This window comes from Petromyzon marinus, chromosome 42 (genome assembly GCF_048934315.1).
Source record: "Petromyzon marinus isolate PM22_M1 ecotype Great Lakes invasive population chromosome 42, UKy_Petmar_22M1.pri1.0, whole genome shotgun sequence".
NCBI lineage: Eukaryota > Metazoa > Chordata > Hyperoartia > Petromyzontiformes > Petromyzontidae > Petromyzon > Petromyzon marinus.
The window spans coordinates 11,234,773-11,254,334 of record NC_133708.1 but is presented as its reverse complement, the minus strand read 5'-3'; the positions used below and the strand labels follow the sequence as shown (position 1 = coordinate 11,254,334).

The following is a 19,562-nucleotide window of genomic DNA, read 5'->3' as shown; positions in this document are numbered from 1 at the left end:
TCCACGTGGTCTCCAGAGCCTGGAGGCACATTTATTGTGGTATTGTTGCAAATTCTCAGAAGTGTAATTTTTTTTAAGCATCCTGTACATAAATTGCACGGTATTTAATCCGTATATAGTATCTATATAACATGCGTGATCATGTATGTGTTACTCGAAATGAATGTCGTAGGCAGGTGCTCAAAATCGAAGGCAAACACATTTATTGTAGTTATAATCGTGATCATGTATGTGTTATCTTCATCTAAGTCGCCATTGACCACGTGACTGGAGTACAGGTCAAGTTACTCAATAACCCTGCCAGCCCCCTACAGGCCCGACTCAGTATCCCATTCTGGTGTACACACGTGCATTGATGTACTGCACAGCACATAAGAACCTTCACAAAACCACACTTTACTCCCTTGCTGCACGAGGAAATAATTAAAAGAGTGGTCCATTCCTAATGTGCCCCATATGGAAATAGCCATTCTTCATAGCAGAGGAGGAACACTGAAGATTGTAGCTTACGGTTTGGGAAATCGCAAATGTTTATACGCGATGAACCAAGCGGCCGGTTAATGTGACGCTACCGGCGACGTTGTGACCACCTGCGCATAAAGTCGAAAACAAAAACAACGGACTCGCCACGGGGCGCACGCACCGATATTAATCTAAAAAAAAACGTCCCCGGTTTTTAAATGAGAATCCTCCCCACCCTTCTTCCGGTTACGATGTTTTTTGTTGCTTGCCCCATCCGTTGTAAGGACGTGGAAACAACCACCGCACACGCTGGGATGCTCACCGGTCATGCGATTCGCTCTGTGCGCGTGTCAAAAAAAAGGATGAAAATCCCAATGTCATTGCGGCGGAGAGGTTCCGTGCAGACTTCATTAACGTTAACCTTTACAACTCATGCGCGCGGCGTTTAAAGTTAATGAATTTCGCCACGCAAGTGAAGTTAGTCGATAACTCATGTTTAGGTATAAATTTGCTCATTGTTTGTCTGTTCCGCTCTCTCTCACTCTCGCCATTGACGCACACATCGGTGATCCGTAGATGTACAAATGGCTTGACGGTGAAGGTGCAAGCCCTTTAATTGCTTGCAAGACTGCCAATTAAAGGGGCCTCCACTAGAGTACCCACACTATACCCCACCACTCGCGCATTGCCGGTCGAAGCTTGCCCCCCTCTCCCCCCCAGATCAAATTAAACCGGCTGAATCTGGATGTAAGGTGCAGAGCGTAATATATCCCCCACGATCGACCACAGCCATGGAGAGGGCCCACATCCAGCAGTGGATTAATTAATTAATCTTTCAAGCCACCCAGGTGGCTCCGCGTAGAGGGACGCGGCCATTGATCAGAAAGTTGCGAGCTCAAATCGCGATTGAGGGTTGACTCGACCCATCAACCCTGCGGGGCCTATACAATTAGTACCACTTTGTGGGGAAGTTAATAGTTGTTGTTCTGTGCATAGACTCACCCTCATCATAGGAACGTTTTCCACTTGCTCAGGGCTGTAAGCGCGAGATGAGTAGCAGGTCACATACTTATTTGAGCCGGAAATTACTTACACGTTTTCTTGTTCCGCAAACTCCTTGTTTATAAGTTATACAAGTTGCGAACGATTATTTTGCTGTCGTCCGGGCTTCATCGTAGCTCTGTACCGACAGTGCACCATAACTGCCTCAAGTGTCTCGCGCACTTAACCTTACAGCAAAAGCCACAATAGCCCGCTGGGCTTTTCATTTTCGTCAACGCACGCAAAGGATGCGTCACGAAGACACGGGAGTGAGCTTGCACCACACTAAAGTCGCCAACCTCTTTTTGTTTCAAACGGCTGCTTTTAACAAAAACAAATAAGCCTTGTGCTTATGCACACTTTCCGATTATGCTTTTCTAAACAGATTCTAAAAAAAAACACAAAGTTTAGCCAGACGGCTTAAAAGCACGAGACAGTGTGAAGCCGATTAAAAATGTATGACTGGAGGTGGCCAGGTGGGGTTCAGAGGTCACAGCACTGGAGCCATTACCACCGAGACACTGGGTTCAAAACCAGGTTGTATGTTGAAAAAAAAAATTCGCACCGTACATAGCCAACCGTGCTAATCGGAGGCACGGGGGAGGGGGAGACAACAACCTAAACACAAAAGCAGCTCTGAAGAAAATCGTTTTCAATCTAGATTGAAACGTGCATAGCTCCAGTGGCTTCCTAATATCAAAAGAGCGTTCCAGATGGCCGCAGAAGCGCACCTGAAAGCACGCGATGCAGTGGGCCATCTTTGTTTTACCAGAGTTTGCGTGATGGTTTATGCTCCTTAGCGAGATCAGCAAGGCATTGTGGTTCATTTGTGGCAAGCGCTTTGTGTGTAATGAGCACGACCTTATATATTTGTTCAGCAAAAATGGTCTTTGAATTAAAAATATTGGCTTGCCCGTCATGCATCAGTCTCATAGCAGAACGCACAGGACAGCAGAAACCTCAATACATTGAGATTGTGCCTAGAAAATCTCCGAATGGGTGTCTTGCCTCGTGAAATTATGTTGATAGCACCACTGGAATACATTTTGGGGATTTTTTTTTCACGAAGTGGCAAAAATAATATTAATATCTCATTTGACCATGAAAAAAAACCCATTGAGTCTCAAACTTTTCTAGACCTAATTCAACATTGGGATGTTTGGCATATTTTTGTCAACCTTTGTTTGATGTGGGCACAGTACCCACAGCTACTCGCACTGCAAGAGGAGATAAAGCTCACCAAGCCACACCAGCAGATCAGGAACCCACTTGCTGTACTGCCATCTCCTGGCTACCTTATAACTAAACAGGTAAAACACTTTAATAGTATATGGGCACGGCCACTCATCAGGTGGTGTGCGGTGAAGCAAAGTGTGGGTACTCTTTCAAGACATCTGGCCAGTGTGGAAGAGGAGGCCAAATATATTCTAGAGGGGGCTCTCTCCAAAGCTGTGTGGAAGAGGAGGCCAAATATATTCTAGAGGGGGCTCTCTCCAAAGCTGTGTGGAAGAGGAGGCCAAATATATTCTAGAGGGGGCTCTCTCCAAAGCTGCCTCGAGTGGAGACCCTTCTGCGATCAAAATTTTTCAGGGCTCTACATTAACCTTGTTTGAAAGGCATACACTACCATAATTGGCATGGCGTAACAGTTAATACATGTGTATTATTACATCAGGGGCCAAATCGCTCTCTCTCGGTCTGGGAAAGCACGGGGCTTTTAATGAGCCGGTGTTTGTGCACGGAGGGTAAAACGAAAATCTGTTTTCCTGCCGCGGCAGATGTGTTTGTAAATGCGGTGGCCTCGAAGGTAGCTCGAACTGTGGCTCTTCCCTAAGACGAGCTACCAAATTGCCGTTGGTGCGCAGAAGTGATGCTCGCTAATTACTCATGGCAAGCCACGATTCATAACCAAATACCCGTGGTGAGTTGGGGCCCTCCCGCGCCACAAGTAGTACGAATTTTTTTCCTCCCTGTCCATTTCAGGATTCCTATCGCAGTCTGTGTGTGTGTGTAGCTGTGGAATGTCAGTTAGAGCGCTGTGCTACGAACCCAGCGACCCGGGTTAGATTTCCGCTAACGGGTGATACCAGTGACGATTATCTGAACCGGTCCTGGGCCACTAGGGAGACAAATGTGACCGGGCGTGGTGCTGGGCACCCACCTCCTCGTGTGCCGTGCCGGCCTTCATTAGGTGCTCGTTAACAGCACTTGCCCCTACAGCCTGTTAATGCTATACGGGGGATCTTTGCTTTTTTCCTGCCCGAGCGTGCTGCTGGGGAGCATTGTTTCTTCTTCACGCTCACGAGTGGTGGGGGGGGGGGGAGGTACTAGGAGAGTTCGTTCATAAGCACACGAGATGGCCTCAAAACCTGTTATGTGGCCGATTAAAACTAAACCAATATTTTTCTTTGTTTTATCAGGTAAGGCCATTGGCGCTTATGCTCTTGCCTGTTTCCACAAGCTCGCCTATTTTCGGGTCAGCCAGGTCACTCCCGTGTATATTTGTGGGTCGAGTCTAGCTAAAGCAATCGAGACCATGCTCCAGAGGCGATCCCATAGGGTCGGTCCGTCTCAATTTTTAGACAAGCGACCCTGCCAGTTTTCACGCAGTAGCTCATCTCTAGAACACGGTGCACTCACAATGTTGCAGGAGGACCCCTTTATCGGGACACCGACACCTAAGCCTGCGTGTTCCCGAACACTCACATACCCCCTTTATATAAAAAGGCACTCTTAGCCTTAGGACATGACGTTTATCACCCGCTTTGGGCCACATTCACAAACATCCCCGACTCCAGGTGAAGCGCAACCCCATGCATCGTGGACCACCACTGCCCGACACCATCGCCAGAGTAGGGGAAGTGATCCGTGCGCTTGCCGACTCCTTCCCATCATAGGGTAGCGTCAGAGGCAGCCTCCTTATGCTCTCCTCCACCCCGTCTCCTGAAGATCCTTTACCCCGCCCTGCTTCCCACCGGGCTTCCACTGAAGTTAACACGGGGACTGTTAAGACAGACCCTGGTGCATTATATATATAAAAAAATCATCTATTTTACTGGTAGGAAACGTCGTGGACTGGAAGCCCAACCGGGATAAATTCACAGGAGGCAGGGGATTGTGTATGTCTGTGGATGTCTGTGGATGTCTGTCCACGTGGGAGGGGTGGGGCTGGGTGGAGAGGGGAGGGTAGGGAGGGTGGGGCGTGGGAGGGGTTGGGCGGGGCTGGTCACCCCGTGGTGCCCTTATAAAACTCAACGTTTAACCTACTCACGCTGGCTTGTGCCCGCCCTCACAGTCGGGCATATTTGCGGAATACACCACACCGCCGTTGACCCTGGGCATTCACCGAGCAACCCAACGTTCCTACCAGCTCCCTCCGCAGGAATGTGTTAATTTCAGCTCTAACTGCACAGTCCTGCCGAGCTGCTACTGGCTGTTTCTTTGGACCGCTCCTGGCGCTCGAGCGCAGAGATGGTGTGTGGCTGAGGGCTTCCTCCACTCAACCTTCCCCTCTATTGTGTGGTGGTCCCTCCCCCCAACCCCCTTTCCCTATGCAGGTGGACCACACCCTCCACATTGTATTTTGCCTGGGGAGTTACGTGTACCATGTGACAAGGCCCACTGAGTGAGATAGCTATTTTCAGAAGCGACGTTGTCACAAATTATCGCTCAATTAAGTGACTTATCAAGTGGAACTTTACCAGGTAAGGCCTGTGGAGGGAAAACCCGGAGGAGGCGGAGACAAATCCATGCGACCACGGCGATAACATGCAAACTCCATTTATTCAGCAGGCGTCAGGGTCGGAATCGAACCCACGATCTCCTGTATGCCAGGCGAGGTAGTTAACATCTCGCCACCGTAGCCCTGCTTGGTCCACTGGGCAGATCCAGATGTCTTGCAAAGCCAGATTTGTGGCTCAGATCGGCGAACTGCAAGTGGAAAAATCACCTGTACTGACGGTGCAGTGAAGTTTAGTTTATCACTTGAAGTTCTTTCGGATGACACCTGCTGTTGTGGAAGTTGTATACTTGATCTGGTCTGTAAAGAGGAGGGGTATGTGTCCCTGATCAAAACGTTGCGTTGAATTGCTCCTATTATGGTAACAAATGCTGCAATGCATTCAGTAGCCACACATTTGGGATGTAATCTTTATCTATTTGTCAAGAAATACCTTCACTCTAGGAGGGATTTTGAATTCTGCACCCCAGCCTGGCAGTTTAATGAGGGGGCAAAACAACGAATTGAGATATTTTGGAGAGAGAAAAAAAACTGTCAAGGGTTTTGGGATGATGGAGAGACAACTTTTACAATGATGAAAGGAATAATCATCAAAGCGTTTATCCGTGGGACTCCGAGAGTAGGGTGATCAAAGCCCCTCCGCGGTGTTGAATGGAAGCAGTTTTCGCTTTGCATGTTCAAGTTTGGAGCTGGGATCTTTGTGATATTAAAATCAATGGACACCCCTTACTATGCCACGGGGTATACAGGACATTGCATTTTTTATTTTGTAACGTCTCCTTTTGCAAGGTATTTCATGAAAATAAAGCAACCCGTTGCGGCTTTATAGTCCGTGTGTGCGGTTTTTTTAAGCCCAATATGCGAAGAAAGATTTTTTCAAAATTATTTCGGATCCAGCAAGATTTCGACGCTGTTTACTGGATTTAAAGTTATTTTTGTATTTTCTCGCAAAAGCGCCATTTGATTCAGTTTATTTGAGTGAAAATGGTTTTGAAAGTCGATAGGATGGATAAATACAAATCATACTTCCACTCAAAACCACAACAGATATTTACACATGCTTCAATATATAATGGATATTTAGTGATCGGATAACACTGAAAATCTGCCCAGATCGGTCATAAATATACTTGCTGTACTTCCTTCTACTCCTGCAGATAGGTTTCTCATGTACCTGAATACATTTGCCTGATCACCAAACCCCTTATCTAAAGTGCTAATTGCACTTTAAGACTCTACAAAACAATCGGAGATGCATATCAATGGGAACAAGGAGGCATCTATATATATTACATATATTTATATAGAAATTAATGGAAATGTCTCAAGTTTGAACTTTCCAGCCAGAGGGAATTTCGAACCCTGGGGACAGCAGAGGAGAATGAGGCAGCTCGACTGGGAGTATCAACAAGCCTTAATTGTTGAAGCAGAATCAGATGATTACCTGTAGGTGAGGTACAAAGAGACAAAATATCAGAGGATCTTTAAGGTGGTCGTTGTGATCTTGAAGTTAATTGAGGGTTGAATTGAGAGCCAGTGGAGGGATTGGTGTATTGGGATCATGTGGAGTTTAGAGGCGATGGGTTTGATGAGGGAATTGCAGTCGTTGAGTCGGGGTGTTCATGAAGGCACAGTTGAGAATCTCAGCAGCAGCAGCAGAAATGAGGAAGTGACGGATGTGGCAAGAGATCGAATTTTCACGATGAATGGCAACACCAGGATGACACGCACAATCACTGCCAGAGTTTAGGGGATGCATCCTCAACACTGGAGTCTTTACCAAGTGGGTGTTATTTGTCTTTGCCAGTGGAGGACGACTGCTGTTTTGGCATTGTTTCGCTGGACTTGTGTCGTGGTCCACACACGATCCCTTTTTCGGCGGAGTTGTTTTGTTGCTTTTTTCACTTTTGCGAGAAAGAACTGCACAGCAGGGCAAGGTGGACTGACAAGATGCCCGATATCTGCAAGATAAGCCATCATGTGTTACCTGCAGATTGACACATACACAGTCATAGTTTTACCGCATCCGCCTAGGCTGCAAATTGTAAGTAACGGCCTACACATGCTATTTCATAACAAGAAAACACGGCTGGACCTCAGAGTGAGCTTTGACAATACACACTCGGGGACAGAAGATATAAAACGCTTGCGCTGCTGTATGCGATAATAGTTCTTGCGGGACTGCATATTAAGAACCATTGTGCTCATATATATAGTTGTGTGTATGTGGTTGTGGCCATAGATGTGCTTGCACGAATGCTTTACGCATTCTGTTCTAAACTACGTATCTGCCCACTTACGCCCCGATCACAAACGTTCAATGTCATGGATGAAGACCTCCCCTGTGACGTTACCATCCCACGTGACCTCGTAACCGTTCGGGCACGTTCCCTCCTTTGGCTTCCATGTATATCAGGAAGTGTGGTGTAGATGTAAATGCCTGCCATGTGCATACCTGACATGTGCATGCCTGCCATGTACACGCCTGCCATGTATGAAACATCCATCATTTTTCATGAAATTATAAAATTCATATCGTTATTAATCAGTGCTAGAATATGCCGAATAGAGTGATGTACCACGTTTAAAAAGTATATATATAACTGTGCAGTCATTGATGACCATGCTTGTAACGAGCAGCTTCATTAATTTCGGAACCCGATTTAATCACGGGCGACTGGAGCGAGGATGCGAACCTGCGGTTCAGCGCTCATGACCACGGCATGATCAGCACCACCTCTACCCCCGGTGCCACGCGGTGGTTCTCGCGCTTAAACTTTGCTCCCAGACGTTACCACCGGATGCTGCCTTTTCTATAGAACTCGTCCAGCATTGCCCGACTTAAAAAGGGGCACTTGGGGGAGGCACAACAACGTGCAATGCATTTGCCGTTGGGCGATCTCTCAAGAATATGGAGGCTGAAGAGAATTGCACCTTCTCATCGAAGCGTGAACTTTCATTTAAAGTGGGGGAGGGAGGGAGGGGGGAGATTTCCAGCTCCGTTCTTCACTTCTCGTCACGGCCCATGTCCCCCCCCCCGTCCCTCCTCCCATGTTGACCAGTATTCTACATTTAAATGCAAATCCGGAAAAGAAAAAAAATAGGCAGCAATCCGGGCGATTGTTGATTGTTAAACGCAGCGTAGCGAGCCCCCTGGGAAACGAGCAAAGGGACTGGCATTTTAAAACTTCAGCCAGGCGTTCTCTCAAGTTTGAGTTAGACTAAAGGACATGTTGCTGCACGTATATACATGCGTGAAGGATTTGCTCCTGACTTTTAAAGAGAGAGAGAGAGAGAGAAAAAAGCTTCATAAACAATTCCACTGGTATTGGCCAAACCTTCAAATCCTGAAATGTTGCCCTCCAAATGACTCAAATAGGATTACGTAGAGCGACATCACTCCTGCAAAAAGAGTCTTGAGACTCTCCATTGGAGGTGTTCCTGGATAAGCAAGCACTATAATAATAATATTCTAATAAATTATAAAATCAGGCTTAGATTCAACACTGTGGACGATCTGTAAAAAAGCATGTCTTGGAATATTCCTAAGAAAGGAATTGCCATTTACGCGTATTTTCTCCAAAAAAATGCTGTCACGTGGCATCAAGCATTGTCACGTGTGAGTTCAGAGACACATAAATCATCCAACAGTTTCCTTCAAAATCCGACAATATGGAAATTAAGATGTTTTTGTTGACATCCGACTCATCTCTATTACACGCTATTTTGTATTTTTTTTAATATGTATTCCTGTCTGTTTATCATTGGTAATAATCGACAGCCCTGTGTAAATTCAGTGCTGAATGAAAGCATCATTGTTGCCGTGTCGGCTGGAGAAGTGGTCGTTTGACCATACTTTACCATGGTGTTCAGTGCATATTGGTGAGCGGAGACCCTGGAGATATCATTGATGTTTAGCCGTGGCCGGGAATCAAAGACAGTTTCATTTGGTTTTATGGTGCATTCCGCGAACCACTGTATCACCACTCTACCCACTTTCTTGAAAATGGTGCTTAAACAATTCGCCGTCAAATGTGTGATTTAAAAAAAAATGTCCTTTTCGAGTAAAATTGTATCTTTTATATGGATGGGCATTTTTTTGGTTTTATGCACTGCATCGAATTTACTCGACTTTTGATAGAATAAATCACGGTTCTAATACACCTCCAAAAACGTTGTGAAATTTTGTTCAGCATTTTGCCAAAAAATAAACTGCAAAGGTGACTTTGTTTTGTCGAAATGAAATAAATAAATGACCATGTTAACATTTAATGAGTAAAAAAAAAGTTTCCAGTGACCGTTTGATCACTGTACGCTGTTTTTATCGTGACCTTTAAACCTTACAGCATGTTACGTATTCATCAGCTGGGGGAACATTTGGAAACTGGAGGGCCAAAATAATGAAGCTAAATGTTTTATTAAGCGTTATCTTCCACAGCCCCCATGCTTCTCCTCAAATATTGATGCACTCCTCTTTGTTGGAGACGGTTAGAAGTGAGAACACCGTGACATTATTTCGCTGCTTCAAATCTGGCAACATGTCCTGTTGCCATAAGGTACAAACATCTCAGCCTAAGATGGTTTTGCGATACAAGCTCCTGCTCTATAATTCCTGAAACATGCGTGCATGGACGTTTGTCCGGAGAGCTCTTTCATAGACCGCTCCAACTATCGAAAATTAAACGATGCACCATCTAACAGCTTATAATATGTAATTCACAATTTTATTTTGGATTGGATCACCGTGAAGGTATAATGTCAGCTTTTTTAAACAATAACCCTCTGCCACCCAACAGAGCCAATAGAATCAAGTAAACCGGAATGCATGCAATATTTAAAAAAAAAAATGGTTGCATTAACCCCAAGGAAACTAATAATTGATTATTATATTGGTCACGTACTTTGTGGAAGATTTTGAATTGATGGGAAGAAAAATAAAACTCGTGACATAATAATTCGACGATTGGCTTACCAAGCCCTGCCAGTGCTTATCTGGCGCATACAACATATAAGATATAACCTGGTGCTGTGGATGTCCACCTCCCTGTGCCATGTTTGGTCATTGGCGTGACCGTACTTTGTAACGCTGCTCAGTGTGAGTTGAGGAAATAGGTGGCCAAGGACCGGTTTCAGATATCACTCACCGCTGATGTCAGCCGTGCCAGGATTTCCACTCAGATTGCCTAGCTCCCCATGAAGCTCACGAGCCACTGCACCATTACTCCGATTGATTGTATGACTGCGTTTCTGCTTACAATTTTTAAATGAAAAAAAATGGTTTAAGTTCAAATTGTGTTTTTAACTGATGGAACGTTATGTTTAAAATAAAAAAAATTCGATGATGAACATTTAAAATTGTTCAAGTTATCAAACGTAGTGCATAAACTATGACAGTTAATTTGAACCAGCGGTGCGGTGAATTTGAACCAGCAATGCGGCGAATCAGAACCAGCGGTGCGGTGAATTTGAATCAGTTGTGCGGTGAATCTGAACCAGCGGTGCGGTGTTTGTATTCGCGAGACATCGCCGTGCTCTGCACCACCATGCCCGGGGGGGGGGGGGTGGGGGGGGTCTCTCCGCAGCGCGCAGAGGAGAACTTTTGCCGTCGCACCTCCGAAGCGCTCGCTCGCATCAGACCCGGCGAAGCTCGCTATCCGACTCGAGAGCGGGTGGCCTCCGGGCTCCGCTGCCATTCGGCGTGAAGGTGCAAATGTGCGGCAACTTCTTTCAATTAAACCAGCAGATTACAAAGATTTGCATTTTCTAGTTGGGACGTGAAATAACCATGGACGCGTAAAATAACGGGTACGGCCCCACAGGGCATTGCTCATTCACACAGCATGGATATTTTGTATTTGCTTCTGCTATCGTGCGGCAGCTCACCTGAGATTTAATTCGCTTTTGCAACGTTCATCATTTATTTTCTCTTAAATTCATGCAGATGGAATATTTATTTCCGTTCCCTTGCCTGTATTGCCCTGACGCTATGAGAATTGTTATCACACAAAAAAGTGCGTAAGATCGTCTTTTTTTTTATTTAGAAATAAATGAAATATATTACAAAGAAACCGTGCGGCTCTTTTTTTGTTTGTTGCGCCGTTGGATTCATGGGCTTCTCCCAACGCGTCGTCCATCGTGGCGTTGTTCTAACCATGCTAGTTTAAACATCACTGTGGTTGGGAATCGAACTCAGGTCACCAGATTAATGGGGCAGTGCACTCACCGCTGTGAACTGGTCTTGCAAACCATCGCATATAGAATCTGCAGACTCTAAACAATCGTTTTGAACATTAGAATATCATCTGCATTAGGAAAGCAGATTGTTTTAACAATGCTTTCACATCCACATTATAAATTATCCACATTGGGGGTCGGGTCCGGTTCACGTATTGAAGAATACTGTTTTATTTCTGGCTTTTAGTAAAAAGCATGCCGCAGGCCTTATCACAAAGCCAACAGGTAACTTTCGTTCCGTGGGTGGTCGCCCCTTCTCGGCGTCTGCTCCCACTGTCTGAACGTCGTCGTCCTCTTGGACTTCGCGCAGTTGAGACTCTACTGCCCTTGTTCAAGCCGAGCCTTAAAATACCCATTTGTTTTCATGTGTGTACGGCTAATTATTTTGTTTCCTGTCAACACGTCTGGAGCTGTGGTCGCATTTAGACGCTATATAAATGTAAATTGTATTGACGCCTTCTCGACCAACTCGGGGGTAAATCACTTCGTGATTTATTTCTTCAGCAGTTCCATCAAGGTTTGAATTAGGCCCGATACGTATGAATGTATGTATGTTGAACTTCTTTCGCAACGTGTGTAGTCAACCATGCTCATCGGAGGTGCGGGGGAAGGACAACAAACTAAAAACAAAAAGTAGTTAGTTCATGCCTTGACCATCATCATTATTAACCACGGCCAATCTACTGCTGAATTAAGACATCCCCTTGTAGCATCAGCCACTGCCATCTCCCGCGATCCAGCAATTTAACAGGCTCATTGATCGTCACTTGTACAGAACATTGCTTTGCACCAGTTTGCCAAAGGGGAAATTCGACTGAATGCTTGTTAATCTTAACAGGCCCTCAAGTAACGTATTGAAAGCTCGTCGCACCAACATATATATGGATACTCGAGACATTTTGGCTTTTGTGAAACCAACACACCTACACGAGCACACACCTGGATGAGGGTCTTCTCGTGCTGTGATGGTCGTGGGGGTTGCTTTGCCAAACTTCCCCACTCTGGTCAGTGCGAGTTGACGCATAGAAGTGCAGTACAACAATATATTTTTCTGCACAACCCTCTGCTCCCTGCCGTGTATAACCTCCAGCAGGCTATAGCACCTGTTATGCATGGCGGTTGCAAATCAAGTGCTATCTAGAGTCAAACCCTGCTTAGCTTTGGAGTTCTTGCAAGATCGGGCGTTTTCTTGTTGATTTAGTCATAGGCTGAAATGGGCCCACAAAGACCCATCACTGCAGGTATCGTTACATATTGGCCGCGTCAACTTTAAAGGCTGAAAGCGCGATTTGGGCTTCGGATGTTGCCTGTAGCATCTTGCCATGTGGGGGGAATTCACTCAAAACCTATAGCCCGGTTGGGATTTTGTTAACATTGCAGCAAAGACCATGAGCGGTAAATTCAATAATGGGGCTGTCGTGCAGAAATATTTTTTCTCCCTAATTGGATTTTTATGTGACTTGTTTAAAGTAATGGTGCAGAAAGGGACGATGGCAAGTTGTCTCGAGAGCACAGAGGAGTTAAGAAAGATGATCCCAAAGTTCGTATTTACCTTAAACTGCAAAATATCACGTTTAAACTTGCGCTCACTTAAACCCACTGTATGTCTACGGCAAAAAAGTAAAAAGCGGCGTTTTGGTTACAGGCGAGGTTAACAAACGTCAAATAAATCTTGACTTAAAGCTTTCGTGACTGCAGGAACTTGTGTCTGTGTTAATTCTTCAGGTCTTGCGGTAGAGCCGCGTAGATATCGGTCGATAATCGGTCGATAATCGGTCGATAATCGCTAGATAATCTACGTGGCTTTACTGAAAGACCCAAAGAATAAACGTCAAATAGTCCATCCACATAATTTCTGGGGCCCAAATAATTTTTGTGGGTGACTTCTCATCGTAGCACCAAGGCATTCGTTTATGAGGCGGAACTTTGCTGATATCGCTAATTCAATCTAACCCACACAAAAAAAAACACTACTATGGATAATATTGGTCGCCAAAGCCGACGTGTTAAACAAAATTATATCCCGCCCACAAGTAGATTTTCAACAAAAATTGCTTCCGTTAAATATTTTCACTTCAAAAATGCATTAAGCACTTCTCTTTGACGAGTGAAATGCATGCAGATCGTTGTCATTTCTCGTTATAATAACTATAATTTGACGCGTCGCCAGAAAACATTTTCAGCGTACGCTGGTCCAACGCATTATCAACAAGAGTTCTGCAAATTTATCACTTGCTTAGGGCCGTATAAGAACGTGCTATTCTTGTCGGAGCTCAGACAGTGGCTATAAACACATGTTTGGGTGTTTCTTCTCTTATTAACACCACGATTCGTATAGCTCCGCTAATAGCCACCCATCAGCCCAATTAGTGCAGCCAATTTAGGCAGTAAAAACGCCACATTTGCGCGTTATTTTGACGCCTTTGTTCCATTTCGCACGTCGCTCGCTTGCGCACAAAGCACAACAAGAGGGCCACCACGAGAACTTTTTTAACGGCTTCAAAGCGCAATGCTGCCAGAGGAAATAACCGAGGTTTTTTAATGTAGGGTGGTGCATTATATGTGTTTAAATTTACCGATAAACTACTAGTTTACCGATAAACTACTACTTCCAATAAAAGGAACGCCCCTCTTCCGACACCGCATTAGCTCATAGCGTCTCCTCACTAGGCAATAACGTTTGTAATCGCGTACAAAGGCAAAGGCGCCACGTGTAGCCTGGTTGACTGTTGTACGAAGTGCTGTGAGCAAGCATAAACTAAGACCAGCTCAATTGCGTAACAGGTTGTGTTGCCAGCACAGTAAAAGTAATGTCCTGCTCATATTTAGCATTGAGCGAGTGCTTATCTCCTGTTTGCAAACCTGAGCCAGTGGAGGAAATTACACGTTTATATGGCGGGGGGATGGGGGGGGGGTGAGTCTACCCATTGGAACTTACGTACCACGCAAAACAAAAACTGTGAAAAAGGTGAAAGATCTGGCACACTTCTACCATGCACCTGAGACCCGTTTATAATCAATGAATCGATCGTTACCCCGCTATGATAGAGCCTGCAATGTAATTTCAGAGAACGGGTCACCACCGTGTCACCCTCTCCAAATGGGAAAAAAAAAATGTACCGACAATCAAATTACTGTAGAATACACGCATTACATTAGAATTTCGATTTAAAGCTTTTGTGACTGCAGGGATTCATCTTCTTGGTTCTTTCGGTAAAGTCACCACGTAGAAGGGCAATAATTAAATAATAAAAAGAAAACATAATAAAATAAAATTTTCACGACGTTTCGGCCACACTAACATCATGCTAATCTCCCAGTTACATGCTAATTTCTGACTTTAACATCCTGCTAATCTATCACATTAACACAGCTACTTCAATGCTAAATTCTCCTGTTGATATGTAAACTCCTTTGTCAAGGCACTCTGCTCCTCCCACCCAGCTTAAATACGCTGCCAAGCTTAGCAGTGTTCATTAAGACGCTGTCTTCCCGACAGTTCTGTTTCTTCACCTGAGGAAGGCTACTTGTGTTGTGGCCGAAACGTCGTGAGAATTTTATTTTATTATGTTTTATTTTTATTATATTATTATTTCCCTTCTACGTGACTTCACTGAAAGAACCAAGAGGATACATTAGAATTACTTGTTATTCATACATCCCCAGTGCTGAACCGCGAGGATGCCTCCTTTGGCTACAGTCTTGTAATCCAAATGACAAAATGACAATAGATTGGGACCTCTTTTGCCATTATCAGAGTATGAAAAAATAAAAATAGATTTTACCCTTTATGCCAATAAAACAGGTGCAGACTTGATTCTTTGCAAATGGTTTCTCTCTGGTGTTTGAACATCTTAACACCTGTTTTAATGACAGAAAGAGTAAAAAAAACTATTTTTTTAAATCATTTTTGATACTGACAAAAAGGTCTCGTAGATAGAACTGCTTGACCCGAGCTATAAGTGCTCCGATGCTTGCATTGCCTTTGTACTGTTCACCCTTTGGCGTTCTCTGGTCTAACACTGGTGAGACAAGGCCATACAAAATGTTTACATTAATCCACACGTCCACTGTCAAAACTTCCCGCTTTTGCCTTCCTGCCTCTGACAACACCGGCGGTGTGGAGTGTGTGTCTGGGTGTGTGTGTCTGGGTGTGTGTGTGTCTCCTCGCGGTGCTGGACAGGCAACTCTGTCGTGGACAGTGCTGTGGGGAGAAGGCCAATTCCGATTGGCCTCTCCCCTCATGGCGTCTGTGACCACCACAGTGGCTAAATGGGGGCTCTGGACGGGTGCGAGGGGCTGGTAACCCCTCCACCTTCAATAAATTACCACGAAACCACGACTTAAAAATATAACTCATAGTTCATAGTTCCATTTTTTTGGTATAGCCCTGTGAGCCATTCGGCTCTTGAATCGGGTGCAACCGCAACAAACAAAAAACATGAACAAGAAAACATCTTAAAGTGATTATGTGACTGTGCAAACAGAAAATACAGGAAAAAAATATCAAAATATTCCTGAAGTAGCACCGTACACCAACGCTATGTGCAAAAATCCCAGTGGGATGCAAGTCAAATAACAACAACAACAACAACCACAAGACAACAAAGATTAAGGCCATCAGTCTAACTCCGTACTACAATAAACAAAAACATGGCCAAAACAAAAAAAACTTTTCGAAATCACCAAAATAAAAGCCATAAATCCAATGTAACAGTGATCATAGGGACTGTGACCGAATTTTTAACAATAAACTACATAAATAAATTATAACACCAAAATCTAGAGCCATATTTTAGGCCACTGAATAGCAGTGGCAGCTAGGGTTGTACAACTCCTCTAGAGCAGTTTTGAGTGAAGATCTCATAGGTAGTGATTCAAGTTGCAGTTTATTGGCAATAGCATTCCAGACCCTGGGGGCATCAATAGCAAAGGCCCTTCCTCCAGTTTTTGTACGGCAATAGGGAATGTGAAGCTGGTAAATGAGCGAAGACCTGAGGTCAAATTTGTTCTTTGAAACAGAGAGGAGATCCAGTAGGTAGTCTGCGGATTTTTTTGTAAGTACATCGTGAATAAATAAGATTTGGTGCACAAGCCGTCGAACATTAAGAGATGTTAAGTTTGACCCAATGTAGAGATCACAGTGGTGAGTCCTATATGGGCAGTTCAATGCAAATCTTAAGGCCGAGTGATAGATGGAATCAAGCTTCTTCAGTACAGTACTTGGGGCTGATTTATACACGATGTCACAGTAGCCAAGTAGAGGCAGTATGGTAGCTTTTATCAATTCCAAACGGAACATTGGGGGGAAGCAGTGCTTGTGTCGATACAGAAAACCAATTTTTATTTTTGTCTTTTTACCAATATAATCAATGTGATCTTCAAAACTAAGTTTTGAATCCAGGATGACCCCAAGATACTTATAGATCTTGACTTGCTCTATTTGATAATTATTCAAGGAATGTAATTGGGGAAAAATAACTTCCTGCTTTAGTCCCGGAGAGAAGCATAGCACCTTGGTTTTGGAGGAATTCAGGACTAGTTTAAGAGAAACTAGCTGATGTTGTAGTTTGTTGAAATCACCCTGGAGCTTAGCAATCACGTCATCTGGAGAGCGGCCAGCAGTAATCAGTATCGTGTCATCTGCAAAAAGATTTACCCTGGAATGATCCAGTTCAGTGCCCAAGTCATTGACATAAAGAGAGAACAAGAGGGGGCCGAGGATGGAACCCTGTGGAACCCCTTTTGTTATCTTAACACTGTTTGACCTCCAACCATCTGTGAATACAGTTTGGGTGCAAGAAAAGAGGTAATTTTTTAACCATTGTACTGTGTTCTCGGAAAAACCGAGGCAACTTAGTTTACAAAGCAGGGTGTTGTGGTCAACTGTATCAAAAGCTTTGGACAGGTCAAGAAAAAGACAGGCACAGTACTGCTTATTATCAAGGCTATTGTAAATTTGATTCAAAGAGTCTAATGCAGCAGATGTGGTGCTGTATTTTTTCCGGAACCCAGATTGTTTTAGATGTAGTAGATTGTTGGTGGACAGGAAACTGCTAATTTGGTAGTTCAATAATTTTTCAAACATTTTCATCAATGGGGACAAAATTGAGATAGGTTGGTAGTTATTGGGATCATCTTTAGGGCCCCCTTTGTGAAGTGGACGGACATAGGAATGTTTCCATTCTAGAGGAACTGATGCTTCTTTGATGGACAGGTTGAAAATATGGGCTATAGGTTTGTATATTAGGTGACCAACAGTTAGTAGAGCAAAGACGGGAAAACTATCTGCTTCGGTAGAGGAGGACCCTTTGAGGTAGGACAGTTGTTTCAGAACATTACTTTCGTGGATTGGTTCGAAACTAAATTCGTTTAATGTTTGGACAGGGGTGTAGGAATTTGCAGGAGCAGGGGTGACTCCCAATACATTATCAAAAAGATTACCAGCTTCAGAAAAATGAAGGTTAAAATTGTCAACAATTTTTTTGGGATCTGAAAAATATTCCCCATTTCGGTGAAGCTCAACGGGCAGATTTTCTGTTTTGGATGCCTTTTCGATAGATTTGATTGTTCTCCAAAAAATCCTGGCATTTCCATGTGATTCCAGGAGAGTGGAGGAAAAATAGGCATTTTTTGCATGCCGTATTTTTTTTTACACATCTATTCCTTAAAATCCTATATTCTAGTCAGTCATTTACCAAATTACTTTTCTGAGCACATGCCCAAGCCTTGTCCCTAGTTTTCACGAGCTTTGTAATCAAAGGATCATACCATGGTGGGCGGTTGCCTTTAGTTTTAAATCTAACCAACGGAGCATGTTTGTTAAGAATTTGGAGAAACGTGTACCTGAAAGTCTCCCAAGCCGTAGTCAGGTTGGGGATATCACAGACCTTATCAATATCCGAGTGAAGCACATCATTTCTAAATTCCCGAGTGCTGAAGTGCCTCAAAGAGTGCTTCTCAACAATTTTAGGGGGGGCTTTGGGTCTGGCTGATGATCTCACACCAAAAATGAAGGAGTGATCACTAAGGTTATTACCCAGAACATCAGTCAGTGCGAAATTGTGAGGGGCATTTGTCAATAGGACGTCAAGCAGAGTTGACTGTCCCGGATTTTTTAGGTTAGGTCTTGTGGGGACATTTATTAATTGAAACAGGTTAAATTCATCTGTAAAATTTGTGGCCACGGCCGGCGGGTTTAGCCAATTCCAATTTAGATCACCCACTAAAATTATTTCACCTTTAGGGAGGCCCCCAAAAAGCTCTCTCAGTGCCGATGCAGCTTCAACATCCTTCCCACAAGGCGGTCTATAGCAGCACACTACCAATATCTGTTGATTATTTGGGAGAGTTATTCTGAGAGCCAGACCTTCAAAGCAACATTTTTTAAACAAGGAGTGAGCTGGTGAACATGCAATAGTGTTACGAACATAGATGGCAATTCCACCTCCTTTAGATCCTCGGTCAAGCCGAAAAAGGTTGTAGTTTTCAATCGTAATCTGCAAGTCATTGACGGCAGGAGTGAGAAAGGTTTCTGTTAGGCAAAAAATGTCCGGGTCAAGATTTGCCACTTCTAGTTTTAGTTGACTTAATTTAATCACAAGCCCTCTGATGTAGACATGTAGAACACCAACACCTTTCCTGCCAGAAAAATCTACAGAATTATACGAGCTCTTTTCATTTGGGCCAGGATGAAGCTCAATACCACCCAGAAATAAGAAAAGTAGAATTAACAGTTTGCATAAGTATTTTCTGTGAAGGGATGAAGAGCGGCGAACCTTGGACGAATAGCAGCAGCTCGCAGATGGTGTTATTTTTAAGAGCAGAATGAAGTTTGGAAGGAGTGCTGGTGAAGTAATGGGACAAAGATAGGGTTTAAAAGGATACAATGATGGAGTGTAGAAGTGTCTATGAGCTGTTTCATTTGCAGGCGTAGTGGCAAATCGAGCAACAAGTATTGACGCAAAAAAACGAGGGTAGCCGTTTGTAGAGTTGAGTGTGGCACTAGATATGGCCGGGAGGGACAGCAGTAGGATACACAGCAGGAGAATTGCCATCTCTAAAATATCCGGGGTATACACAGATT

The 19,562-nt window shown here is 44.1% G+C and overlaps 1 long non-coding RNA gene across 2 annotated transcripts in view; it reads right to left on the bottom strand.

The window, feature by feature from the left end:
- Positions 1-4,731: 4,731 nt before the first annotated feature.
- LOC142930614 (uncharacterized) overlaps positions 4,732-19,562 on the bottom strand; it is a 39,666-nt gene continuing 24,835 nt past the window's right edge. Inside the window, exons 3-4 of one of the 2 annotated variants that reach the window (XR_012946571.1) lie at positions 6,687-7,203; positions 4,732-5,542 (exon numbers count right to left, since the gene is read on the bottom strand). This is a non-coding gene — a long non-coding RNA (uncharacterized LOC142930614). Of the gene's footprint in view, positions 7,204-19,562 lie in introns of both variants that reach the window. The other variant, XR_012946570.1, reaches the window with a different exon arrangement.